The sequence below is a fragment of the Plecotus auritus genome, assembly GCF_963455305.1.
Source record: "Plecotus auritus genome assembly, chromosome: 7".
NCBI lineage: Eukaryota > Metazoa > Chordata > Mammalia > Chiroptera > Vespertilionidae > Plecotus > Plecotus auritus.
The window spans coordinates 125402579-125416812 of NC_137774.1; the positions used below are offsets into that span (position 1 = coordinate 125402579).

At 39.9% G+C, this 14234-nt stretch overlaps 1 pseudogene across 1 annotated transcript; it reads right to left on the reverse strand.

The window, feature by feature from the left end:
- Positions 1-12796: 12796 nt before the first annotated feature.
- Positions 12797-14234, reverse strand: LOC308253253 (tubulin alpha-1B chain-like; annotated as a pseudogene). Its single transcript has one exon. The product of its transcript is annotated as a tubulin alpha-1B chain-like (transcript).

Consider the following 14234-nt stretch of genomic DNA (forward strand, 5'->3'; position numbering starts at 1 on the left):
ATAGCTCAACCAGTCATCATTTAGATGACTCCTTATGGAAAAGGCAGAAATCATCAGAGAACTGAATTCAGTGTATCTCAGACAGCATCCAATCACATATCTGATTTTAGCATATCCTAGATAGGTCAATCATGATGCCCACCACTACCATCCTTCCCTTTTTAGGAAAACATACAGCCAGGGATGAGGGAGGAGTTATTGGTTGCAAATTGTTCCTTTGTTTTCTCACAGTGTGGGTGCTTTAAATATCTTAGTTAATTGGCAAAGATCTGTGCAAAGAAAGTTGGAAGTAGTAAATCTGCAAGCCATACCTGAAGCATTTGCCCCATAATATGGCCCTGGGCCTAACAGAATGTATATAAGAAATGGGATACACTTCTTCTAAATGCATCCTGGCTCTTTCATCTACCCTCCCTATTGCCCTGCAATATGTAACAAAGAGAACTGAAAAATATATGTTTACACAAAAACTTGCATACAAATGTCCATAATATAATAGTCCAAAAGTAGAAACAGTCCAAATGTCCATCAATTGATGAATGGATAAACAAAATATTCATACAATAGAATATTATTCAGCTATAAAAAATAAAGTAGTGAAACATGCTATAACATGATGAACCTTGAAAACATGATATGTGAAAGAAGGCAGATGCAAAAGGCCATGTATTTATATGAAATGTCCAGAACATGCACACCTGTAGAGACGAAAGTAGATTTGTTGCCATGGACACGGAGGTGGGGAGAGGATGGGGAGTGAAGCTGATTGGTGATTTCTTTTTGCAGTGATGAAAGTATTCTGGAATTGACAGTGGTGACAGTGCACAACTTTGCCAATATAATAAATACCACTGAAAAATCACTTTAAAAGGTTATTTTTCTCTTTGCTAAGTGAATTATGTCTCATTTTCTTAAAAAATTAAAACCCACCCTGCACTTCTAGCCCTTTCTTTCAACGGTTCCCATCACGTTGATTTTATGTAACTCTGGGACAACTCATCTGGATCATTCTTACCTAGGCTCCTTTGATCCAAGTTTCTCCCCAGGGCCTTCTTTGTACCTCTTCCTACTTCCTCTCCTCCACCATTTTTCAAAGCCCAGATCAAGTCCCACTTTTTCCAAAACACTTTCCATCCTTAGCTGACTAGTCTGCCAGAGGTCAGGTAAGCCTTCTTTATTTCATTCCTGCTCATCAATGCTGTAGAACTTATGTGAATAATATATAAATGATGCTAATTAGCTGCAGATAGGGCTTTTTCTCTATATCACAGCTTGGAAATATAGAAGAGAATGTAATTCTTTCATACATATTCTCAAAATTTTATTGCTCACTTGCAAGGCTTGTATCTGAAATAGTTCTCTATATTAGGCCTTCTTTCAGTTAAACATTATTTGAAAAGTGAAAAATGTATTATTTTATTTCCAAATAAATACATAAGTACAACTTTGCAAAAACAGTGTTGCATTAAAAGGTGAGCTAAATTGAATTACTGCCCCATAACACGGATTAAAGGATAATATCAGTCTAATTTTCCTAACAAAAGGATGATAATATACAGTGTTTCCTTCAGCGGAATCTGAGTATACTAGTATACATGAAGTATATTAATATTACCTAATTATCAGAATCCATAACTAAAGCTAAAAAGATTTTATTTTCAATTAACACATAAATACAAACCCTTGATTATTTCCACAATATGCCTCAGAGCACTTGTTCATTTGTTATAACACTTTAAAAATTTCTTTTCTCTTTTTTTTTTAATATATTTTATTGATTTTTTACAGAGAGGAAGGGAGAGGGATAGAGAGCTAGAAACATCAATGAGAGAGAGACATCGATCAGCTGCCTCCTGCACACCCCCTACTGGGGATGTGCCCGCAACCAAGGTACATGCCCTTGACCGGAATCGAACCTGGGACCCTTCAGTCCTCAGGCCGACGCTCTATCCACTGAACCAAACCGGCCAGGGCTCTTTTCTCTTTACCCATATTCTCCATGGAATTCTTTCTTGCAGAAAGAAAACAAAGTCAATGTAAAAAATAAAGAGTTGCTTTTTCTTTGTTAATTTTCAGTCATCTTAATTAATTCATATATATGAATATATGTATATATCTTCTGTTTATCGTGCATTCTGCATGCAGAAATAAACTATTAAGAGTACCACACAATGCTTCATTTTATTTGAAGCTATTCTGTACCTTTCAACCTGTGCCACATTTCAATAATGGCTATGTAATAATTACAATCACCCACTTATTAGCTTGGCATTTCATTTTCCTTCCCCTATTGTACCCTACAGTTGAAGGCAAGGAAAACTCTCCATTGATTAGTTGTTTAAGACCAGCAACAATAACTGTGCTGGAGAGAAGGCTACTTGGAAGGGATTACATAAGAGCCAGAGCTCAACAGACTCAGACAAGAACAGCAAATTATAAATCCAAGTACTTCATTGCAAGTAACCAAATTGGCTAGTTGAAATGCTAATTGCCTTTCAGCAAAACTAAAGACAGACAGGGAACCTTGTGCTTCAAAGAATAAAATGCATTTTTACTCTACTTCTGCACTATTGTCTTGCTGAGAAACATTTGAAATCTATTCACAAAGGTAGCTCCTTCCCTAACCTTTAAAATGTGGGAAATTTATTTAGCCCCTTCCAGCACCTCCAATGTGCTGATGTGCCAAGATGCGAACAGATGGTTGGACTTAAGCCCTGTTAAACCCCTAATAAAGTAAAGCATGAAAGAATTCTATGCTCAAATACATAGTGCAAATTAAGAAAATGTGCCTAGGGAAAAGGAATTTTGAATAGCAAATTTATAAAATTAAAATAATCAAATAATACATGCATATTTTCAATGCAATTACATCCCAATGCACATGAAAGAGCTGTCATTGTCTCTCTCAAAGAGATCCCCAACCTCCCTTTATATCCAATAATTTTGTATTAGTTCAAAACTCATTTTTGAACAACTATTCCAACACCCAGTTTCCCCATTTATATGAAAAAGGGCCCATTCTGTGATACTGGAATCCTGAATAAATGAATGAGAAATGCCCTATGGGCATCCTGCTCTCATTCTGAGGTATAGCCAGACTTATGCCTGACTGCACCAGAAAGGGCCCCATGACCACCTGCCCAGAAGCTGGGGGAGGGACCCCGTCTGGTACATTTCAAAGAGTATAGTGTGTCACAGTGGATTCAGAAAACACAGTCTTTGTCCTACCACAACCTCCGGTGTCCCAGCTCCACCCTTCTCCTCCTGCCACACCTCAACCAGGGCAACAGAACACAGGTGCTGTGGCTTCCTGTGTGGCCTCACATCCTGGCATATTGGGGATATGAAGATGCTCCCTGAGCCCCAATCCTGCCTAGTGAGGGAGACAGACAGACATGCATGCATGGGGAAATCAACTTCCTCCACTACTTCATTCTGCCTGGGATAGAAAGAGTCCCATTTATCAGGAGTCTGTTTATCTTCATTTCTCGGTAAATATCTTTATTTATATGAAGTTTGAGCTGCTTGAAAGTGATAGAATACTAAAACTAAATAGAGCTTTAAACTGTAAACAGTTTCAATAAGTAATTCAGCTCTCATTCCGATTCAGCAAGAGTTAAGGGAAGAAAGATCTCTCTGGCTGCATGTTTACCAAAACCTAGTGAAGTTCCTGGTGATTTTTCTCTTTTTTCTATACTGTTTGAATTTCCTACCTGACTTTATATTCTTTTAACAACCAGAAAAAAGTTATTTCCAAGTCAGAGAGATAGAGATGAATACTCAACTGGGTGTAATATTTAACTGTGTGATTTTTACCACAAAATGAGAGAAGTGCCCATCCAAATCTCTCCATGGTAACACACTACATTTTATATTCAAATTAAACACTCATCATCTAAGGAGCTCAATATGCTTTATAAGAACCTGGAAATTGTCTAGGTTCATTATTCTATATGAGATAGAAGTGGTGATGACACAGTGATTCCACTGTGTAGATTTTGGACCCAGTGCATAAAATAGTGACTTATCACAGGTAAGTAGATGACAAAACCAGTTTATTCAATATATTAACCACTTTGCTAAACTCTAGAGATACTAGAGAAATATACAATACAGTCACTGTCCTCAAAGATTTTGTATCCTAATTGGGGCAATATTGAAATTTTCAATAACAGTAGGACAGCAATATAAAAAAGGGCAGGAGGCAGTATTTGGTTGAGTGGCAATAAATCAAACATTTAATGTCCAAGTTGACCTGCTAACATACTTCTCACATATTAGTTTATGGGAAGGTACATATAACTAAAATCATAACTGGAAAAATAGAAAATGTGACTTTAAGTCTCAACTTTTTAAGGTTTCAGTTTCCCCAAATATAAAATAAAGGGGTAGGTCTAGTTTGCTCAAAGTCTCCTCCAGGGCTTAAGGATTTCGATGTTGTGTTCACAGCCTATAATTTCTGGACAATAAAAGACCACAGACTTAATCAAAGGCAAAATGTATTTCTTGGTGGGTCCTTCCAGTTTCTTCACCTACAAATCAGGATAATAGTATTTGATCATTAAATATAAAGTTAGTTTATTCAAAAGGCCCAGTAGAATTCCTGGCATCGAGTAGACAGTCATTAAATGAGGCATACTATTACCATTTATCATGGGAATATGGTCAAAAGGGTTTAGTCAGCTAATTCTACTGTGATCACTCTCTTTCTTCGGGTGTTAGCTGGGGCAAGGACACTGCCAAGTAGAAAGTTATCTGAAATACTTTTGCTTAACATTGGCCTCTGCCTTTCCATGTTATTTGTAATCATTCTTCTTATTACCATAAAAACACTTGTGCTCCAAATATATCTCATGTTATCATTTTCTGACAATGAATACAGTTGGCATTCAATATCTGATCAATATATGTACAGCATAATACTACAATTGTTATGAAAATATAATAAATGTTGACCAGTACATCATTTCTATATCTGATGATATCAAGACTCAGTGTTGTTACATAATTGAACACCACCCCATTATAGTCTTACATTTTAGTTATTATTTCTTAGCTGGTGTTTACAGGTGGTTTCAGCTTTTAATCATAACATTCAGTATAGTGTAGATGCTCAGAGCACTGGAGGAGGGGCGGGGGGTTGGGGGGAACCCATGACCCAGCCCTTACTAACTGGGGAACTTAAGACAAGGAGCTTAAACTTTCAATGCTTCAGATAATGAGTCATTATCTGTAAACTGGATAATGCCATTTAATTTATGGTGGTGTGGTTGCTTGTTAAATAAAATGATCTATGTAAAGCGCTTCTCAGAACCGTTACATAGCAGTCATTCAATATAGGATGATTGCTGTCATTCATCATGGAAATAAGTACATGGAGACAGGGTTCAGTCATATTTTCTTTTAGTGAACTCATTTTGGTTACTTTTAAAAAGTTATAATCATGAGACATATCATTTCTGGCTGAAATAAGTCTTTTCAATCACCTAGTCCAATCACTTTACTTTATAAATGAATAAACTAAAGACCAGAGTTTGGGTGTGTGTCTAAAATCACTGTAAGTTAGTGGCAGGTCTATACATTTAATATGTTTTATTATAACACAGTTCAGAGTGTATTTGGCACTCCCTGTAGCCTAAGAAATCACCCCAAAATAAATTGCTGGTGTTCACTTGCCTTTTTTCTTTTTTCTTTTTTGGGGGTTCTATCGGGCTCTTTTGATAAATGACACACAAAGGGAAGGAAAAAGCTCTTTAGTAATTTAAGATTATAACTTCAGCAAGAATTTTTAAACAGTGCTGTATTAGTTAAGGTACTTTTTTTAGCTTTATCCTAATTGTACATAATTATGAACTCTTAAAATTTGATATCAGTATTTTCTAAACGAGTGTGCAGCTTAAAAATTAAACTCATTACACATTTTTTTAAGGTTGTGGAATTTGTAAATGTAAAAAGTTCGCTTAAAACAAAAGTTACACGAAATAAGTTAATATCGCGCCTTAACATCGTTTTTACCCCCTAATGAACACTGCCATAATTGCTGCTTTAGTTTTTAGGAGGGAAAAAACTATTTTAAAATGGTTTAAAACAATAAAACGTGTTTGCTTTAAATACATATATCTAACTTCCAGAATAATTCCACACCCCCTAAAATCAGTATATTTCATTGAAAGTACTTCGGCGCAGCAGTTATTTTGGAACATAAGACAAGTTTATCTCAACCCTCCCATTATTACCTATGGCGCGCCGCTTAGGGTTGGTTATTTTCCAAACGAATTTTTAAAATTAAAGCTAGGATTCTGTTTCAAACAGGCAGAAAGAGGAGAAAGGAAACTTTTCCCTCCGCTCATTCACTTCTCACCTTCTTTGAGATCAAGCATCTTTGGAAGGGGCGACTGGCAGCAATGCCACGCTCTCCGCACAGCCTCAGCCCAGCGCGCCCAGAGCGCATTCGCCTCCCACCTCCAGCAACAGGTGCGGAGCAGCGACCCCGCGCCGCCACCAACGCTGCGGTCCCTGGGCACCTGGATGCTCGGATGCTCGCAGCACCTTCCCTTGACCTACCTGGCCCCGGAGACACCGACATCCGTGCGCCCTGCGTCCTGCTCTCCCCGCTGGTCCACCCCTCGCACACCCTCGCTCTCCCTTTTGCTCGCGTCCACAGACAGCGCCAGGGTTGCTTATTCTTTCTCCTAGTAACGGGCCCTCCCCCTTATCATCTCCAACCCCCTGCCCCTCCCTGCTCTGTCTGCCCCAATAGGACTAGAGGCTCGCGGGGCTGCGCTCACCTGACCAGCGGAGCGGGGGTGGCTGCCCAAGGCAGTGCATCTCCATCTGCGCAGCGGGCAGCCAGGGCCGTGTTCCGATATCGGGAACACCCTGCCTTGACCATCTCTAATGGATTCTTCCAGCAGCTAGGCGCCCTAGGCTGACCTGGGAGCGCACAGTAATGCTTACCCTCTGTGTTGTGCTCAGTGAGCAATGCATGCTTTCCAGCCCTGGCTTTGACTAAACTTTAATCTAGACTAACCCCTTAGGCACAAGGAACCCCCTCACCTAGACAGCGGGGCATTCCACCCCTAAGCAATTCCCAATTTTCTTTCTGGGGAGAAAACACATTTACTGAGTCTTTTTTGTTCCTAAGCACATTTCTTTTAACGTTGACTGAAGTATCCCTGAAATGTTCACCCCATTAGAATTTGCACATAAGTTGATGAAATAGGAGAAATGAGGAACCTACTCCTACATACGCTTATCTGGTAAATTATGTCTCCTCATATATAAAATAGGATTATTTCATTCCCAACTTTTCTCTCCATGAAAAGCCAATTTACTGACTTTCAACAGGGAATTATCTTTCTTTTAAAAATATATTTTTATTGATTTCGAGAAAAGGAAAGGGAGAAACATCAATGATGCGAGAAAATCCTTGATCAGCTGCCTCCTGCACACCCCCCCCCCCCCCCCGACTGGGGATCAAGCCCACAACCTGTGCTTGTGCCCTGACTGGGAATGGGAGGCTCAACTACTGAGTGAGCATGCCCGCTGGCCAGGCATAATTATGTATTTAAGTGCATTTTCCCATTATATATTTAAAATAATTTCTTTTCATTGCCATAATGTGATTGTACTTCTCTTTAATATATCTGGATATTTTTATATGATAAAGAAAATAATACACATGTAATGGCTAAATAGCTCCATGAAATGAATATTAAGATCAAGTAATAGCCAAGTGTATTATTGCTTTCTATCAAATAATCTCACCTTCTTACAAATCTAAATATACACACTAGTAGTATTTGGTTACACACATTGTATTTTTCTTATGGCCATATGCAATATTTTATTACATTACTAGAGGCCCGGCGCACGAAATGTGTGCTGGGGTAGGGTCCCTACGTCTGGCCTGCTATCAGGGCAGATCTTCCCCGGCCTGCTTCCTGCTGCCGACGCCAATCGCCCTCTGTGTGTGGGGCCCCGCTTGCTCGCACCCGCCTTGGCCTGGCACTGCCCACTGCCACCCCCCCCCCCCAGTTCCCCATTCCCCATCGGGCAATCAGAGCCTGCGGGCTGGGTACAGCACCTGCGTTGAGCATATGCCTCCTAGTGGTCAGTGCGCATCATAGCAACCGGTCATTCTGCCATCCAGTCGATTTGCATATTACACTTTTATATAGAGAGATTAGCAAATAATTATTTATTTATTTTAAATATATATTTTGTTGCTTTTTTACAGAGAGGAAGGGAGAGGGATAGAGAATCAGAAACATCGATGAGAGAGAAACATCGATCAGCTGCCTCCTGCATACTCCCCACTGGGTATGTGCCTGCAACCAAGGTACATGCCCTTGACCGGAATCAAACCCGGGACCCTTGAGTCTGCAGGCCGATGCTCTATCCACTGAGCCAAACCGGTTAGGGAACAAAGAATTATTTAAATACAATTTTATGTCCTGTGAAAAATATTTTAAATCTTTATCTCCCCAAGTTAAAAATATTTTTCCTCAAATTTACAAAAATAATTGCTGAGACTATTTTTAGACTAATAATTGTTTCTCTTCCTTAACAAGAGAGATGTCTTAGAGCATTTTCTCACATTTTAAAAGGAATTTACCCATAAATCAAATAAAAATATATATGGAATTTTTAATCTTTTAGGAACAGCTAATTAAGTTTTTTCCCCCTAGTTGCCTCTGGCTTAGGTGCACTGTGTGTGGTACTTCCCATGGTTTTGCATTTTGCTTTAATGGCAGGGGACGAAACCAGAAAAGCTCAGAAACTGCACTGCATATCAAAATGTCACCATGGCAGCATTTGTCCACTTGTCAGAGTCCTTTTGAAATGACTCAGCCATTCATTTTGTTGAATCAATATTGAAGCTTTCAAGATTTATTACTTGAGGTTTGGGAGCAGGTGAGGCAAACAAACCCTTCATTCCTAACATTAAGTTGTAGTTGGGCCAAGATTATGATTTCTGTCTAGCCTTTATTTATAGAATAGACTATAAGGTTTCCAGTCCTTGCATAATTATCTTGTAATAAGCTTGCATTTACATGCCTGCTAATACAGTGAAAAAGAATTTAAAGTTTTAGAAAACATCCCATGGGCTGTGGTAAACTTACCAAATGTTAAATTCTAATAGCGAATTTCCTGGGAGATGTGGAGGAAGGGGCAAAGAGATGTAAAGCTTTTGATATAAAATCTTTAAATCTTTGATATAAGGTTCTTTAAATTCCATTTATATGTATCCCATCTTGAAGCATAATTAATAAGAACCAGAATAAGCATGCTGTCTATTAAATCTTTCTCTTTAATAATGTCCATTTATTAATATTTTCTCCTTTCAATAACTATAAAAGTAACCTCTCAATTTTTAAATACTGTGATTTCTTCAAAGACTTTCTAATAATCATATACATTTCTAGTGGACTGGGTCACAAAATGAATCTGACATCTTTACCCAAGCACTCACTGCGTGTATTTTCAATTATCGCTGAGCTAAACTCAGAGCAGAGTTCAGTGCTGTTCAAAGATGAAATTATGAGAAATTTTCCTAAGTATAGATGTGCCTGACAAAATCCCGAAGTATCTTTGAAACTTCATTGACATATTGGCCAGGCTACAGTGAGAGAGGGCATGCTTCTCTTCAATGTTGCTCCTTCAGCTCTCTTCCCAGGCCTGCGGAGCCTCCCACTTAGCACACCACTCCTAGTGGGATCTGCATAGGATGCCGCAATGTAGTTATCCTCAATGGAGTGAGTCTACCCCAGACAACATGATGAAGTCATCTGAGCTGGGTTATAGCATCTGCTGTCCCAGAAGCTCCAAACTCTACCAAGGACTTCTCCAATCTGAGGTAATGTTTATTTTACCAATGGCTGAAAGCAAACAAAGCCACTGCAAACAAAGCCCCCATTGTCTTATTCCCCACATGGGTGGGAAAATCAGCCCAGTTCAAGAAATATTTGTCTGATGATGTTTGAGAATGATGCAGGACATTGCAAAGTTTATATGTGTGTGGGTGCCTGGTCCACTTAAAACAGACATCCCTGCCAGCAGCTTTAGACTTAAGATTGAAGTGCTCTATCTTTCCTATGTCCAGCCAGCTTTCCTAACTTAAACAACTTCAAATAGCCATAAGAATTTCAAATCATACTGAAAGGCATATAGAGTACTCTCTGTAGATTCTGCTTAAGGTGATGAAAATTTGTGGAAGTAGATAACAGTGATGGTTGCACAACAATGTGAATGTAAGTATTGCCACTGAACTGTACACTTAAAAAGTAGTTCATTGTTGAGGGCTCAATCCCTAGTAGGGGGCATGCAGGCAGCAGCTGATCAATGAGTCTCATCATTGATGTTTCTGTCTCTCTCTACCTCTCCCTTCCTCTCTAAAATCAATAAAAATATATTTTTTAGCTCTGGCCGGTTTGGCTCAGTGGATGGAGCGTCGGCCTGCGGACTGAAGGGTCCCGGGTTCAATTCCGGTCGGGGGCATGTGCCTTGGTTGCGGGCACATCCCCAGTGGGAGGTGTGCAGGAGGCAGCTGATCGATGTTTCTCTCTCATAGATGTTTCTTACTCTCTATCCTTCTCCCTTCCTCTCTGTAAAAAATCAATAAAATATATTAAAAAATATATATATATATATTTTTTTTTTAAAAAGTTCATTAAAATGGCAAATTTTATGTTATGTTTATTTTACCACAATTTTTTTAAATCAATAATGTTATATATGAAAAACCATTACACATTTTAGATGGGTGAATTGTATGGTATATGAATTATATCTCAAGGAAGTGGTTAAAAAAAAAGGAAAAAAAGAGTAGTCTGAAGAAAACTTTAATGCTTTGTCCGCAGCTTGTATGTAAGTCAGGTCATATCAGAAAACTTACACTGGAATTGTCTCATTTTTCAGAAAAATCAAAATTCTTTTGAGTTTTCTTTTTGTAGGGTTCTGAGAAAGTAATAAGGTGGTGTGTGTTTTTTTAAGATTTTGTTTGAAAGTGTACCAGACAAATACAGCTTCAGCATTGTATTAAAGCAATCCCACATGAAATACTCCCAGACAAAATGGAGTTCTCTATTAGTCCTTAGTTTTTCTCTTTTCTTTTCTTTTTCTAAGAGCAAGGAAGTGAATGGTTAATATTTCCTACAAGAAATGCTGAGCTGGTTAATTTCTGATAATTATAAAATCACGGGTGGTCACTAGTTCAAAGAAAAGCTTTCCCAAATAAAACCCAAGTATGAGCAGAGACTTTAACTGTGTCCCTTTATCCACTGCCAAAATGTAGTATCAATAGAACAGAATGTGAAAGCTGCAGCTTTGATATGAAAGGTACTGAAAGTATTCATCTTTTGGTAGTTGTTCTGCCACCATATGGAATGAAATAAAAGGAAAGAGAATTATGCAGCATCAACTTGAATTATGCAATTGCAGAAAGGGAAAGGCAAATCATTACCAGATGCATCTCTACATACATTTTATTATAATTTTTTTTCTTTGATATCACCAGGCACCCAATGCACTCTACTGGCAGGGTGAAGTTATTGAAAATAATACAAAAGAAAATTTTAAAATAACATTATCATTCATTTACAACAGAGAAACACTATTAGAACATTTAGTGTTATTAGAATATTTAAAACATCAATATTAGCCTGAACCACATAAAATTGGTATTTTTAAAAAAATTTTTTTTAATTTTTATTTTTTAAAAATATATTTTATTGACTTTCTACAGAGAGGAAGGGAGAGGAATAGAGTTAGAAACATCGATGAGAGAGAGACATCGATCAGCTGCCTCCTGCACACCCCCTACTGGGGATGTGCCTGCAACCAAGGTACATGCCCTTGACCGGAATCGAACCCGGGACCCTCCAGTCCGCAGGCCAATGCCCTATCCACCGAGCCAAACCGGTCAGGGCGAAATTGGTATTTTTTGTTAAAATTATCAAACATGGGCAAAATGGTTGAATAACAGCAAGTTCATATGATTCAACCTAATACCTAATTTTCCTCCTAATTTAAAATGGCAGTCTGTTCTGTTCTTTATCATCACCATTCAGTAGAATAAAAGACATTTATTTAATTTTCATGTAATTTTTTTTCAATCCTCACCTCAGGATATTTTTCCATTGATTTTTTAGAGAGAGTGGAAGACAGAGGGAAAGACAGAGAGAAATATCAATGTGAGAGAAACACATTGATTGGTTGCCTCCTGCACACCCCAGCCAGGGCTGGGGCCCGGGAAGGAGCCTGCAACCAAGGTTTGTGCCCTGGACCAGAATTGAACCCAAGACCCTTCGATCCACAGGCCAATGCTCTATCCACTGAACCAAATTGGCTAGGGCAATTTTTATGTATTTTTAAAAATTTTTAAGTTATTTAACTTTTTAGCTCTCGTATGCAAAATGATTCCATAAATACATGAATCAATTAATGTTCTTTTTCTCTCCTTCAATTAAGAAATATTTTTTCAGTTGAATATACCAAAATTTCCCACTTATTAGTATATTTGGGCCTGCGCTCAGCTGATCATGAGGCACTTCAAGGGACACCTTCTCTATTGGAGGTGAAGGAAGATACTCTTCCCAGATCAGCTCTACTCTTTTTTCTTTCTTTCTCCATGTCTTTACTTTTAAACATGAAGGGAAAATCGTACAGGTATACATGAAAAGAAGGCAGACATGATTACAGGTAAAAGCAAAGAAAATCTAACCAGAAAGCTTTAATGACTGTCAGCTGTTGAACCTGAAGTTCTGAGTATGACATGTTGCAGGGCTGAGAGGAATTAGTATTCCTCTCCTTCTTCCTCACCCTCTCCATCAACAGAATCCACACCAACTTCCTCATAATCCTTCTCAAGAGCAGCCATGTCCTCACGGGCCTCAGAAAACTCTCCTTCCTCCATGCCCTCACCCACATACCAGTGGACAAAGGCACGCTTGGCATACATCAGGTCAAACCTGTGGTCCAGGCGTGCCCAGGCCTCAGCAATAGCTGTGGTGTTGCTCAGCATGCACACAGCTCACTGTACTTGGGCCAGGTCTCCACCAGGGACCACAGTGGGAGGCTGGTAATTAATGCCAACTTTGAAGCCGGTGGGGCACCAGTCCACAAACTGGATGCTGCGCTTGGTCTTGATGGTGGCAATGGCAGCATTGACATCTTTGGGGACCACATCACCACAGTACAACAGGCAGCAAGCCATAGTATTTACCATGGCGAGGGTCACATTTCACCATCTGGTTGGCTGGCTCAAAGCACGCATTGGTGATTTCTGCTACAGAAAGCTGTTCATGATAGGCTTTCTCAGCAGAGATGACAGGGGCATATGTGGCCAGAGGGAAGTGGATGCGGGGATAGGGCACCAGGTTGGTCTGGAATTCAGTCAGATCAACATTCAGGGCCCCATCAAACCTGAGGGATGCAGTGATGGAGGACACAATCTGGCTAATAAGGCGGTTAAGGTTAGTGTAGGTTGGGCGTTCAATATCGAGGTTTCTACGACAGATGTCATAGATGGCCTCGTTGTCAACCATGAAGGCACAATCAGAGTGCTCCAGGGTGGTGTGGGTGGTGGGGATGGAGTTGTAGGGCTCAACTACAGCTGTGGAGACCTGGGAGGAAGGGTAAATGGAGAACTCCAGCTTGGACTTCTTGCCATAATCGACAGAGAGACATTCCATCAGCAGGGAGATGAACCCAGAACCAGTTCCCCACCAAAGCTGTGGAAAACCAAGAAGCCCTGAAGGCCCGTGCACTGGTCAGCCAGTTTCCGAATTCGGTCCAGGACGAGGTCAATGATCTCCTTGCCAATGGTGTAGTGTCCACGGGCAAGGTTATTGGCAGCATCTTCCTTGCCTGTGATCAGCTGCTCAGGGTGGAAGAGCTGGCAGTAGGTACCAGTGCGAACTTCATCAATGACTGTGGGTTCCTTCAAACACTGCCCTGGGCACATGCTTGCCAGCGCCTGTCTCACTGAAGAAGGTGTTGAAGGAGTCATCTCCCCCGCAATAGTCTTGTCACTTGGCATCTGGCCATTGGGCTGGATGCCGTGTTCCAGGCAGTAGAGCTCCCAACAGGCATTGCCGATCTGGACACCAGCCTGGGGCCAACATGGATGGAGATGCACTCACGCATGGCTGTGGGTTTGCAAGTGCAGGAAACAGGAGTAGACACCAGGTCCTGGTTACTGTTCCCGACAAGCTAAGAGTCGAGGTAAGTAA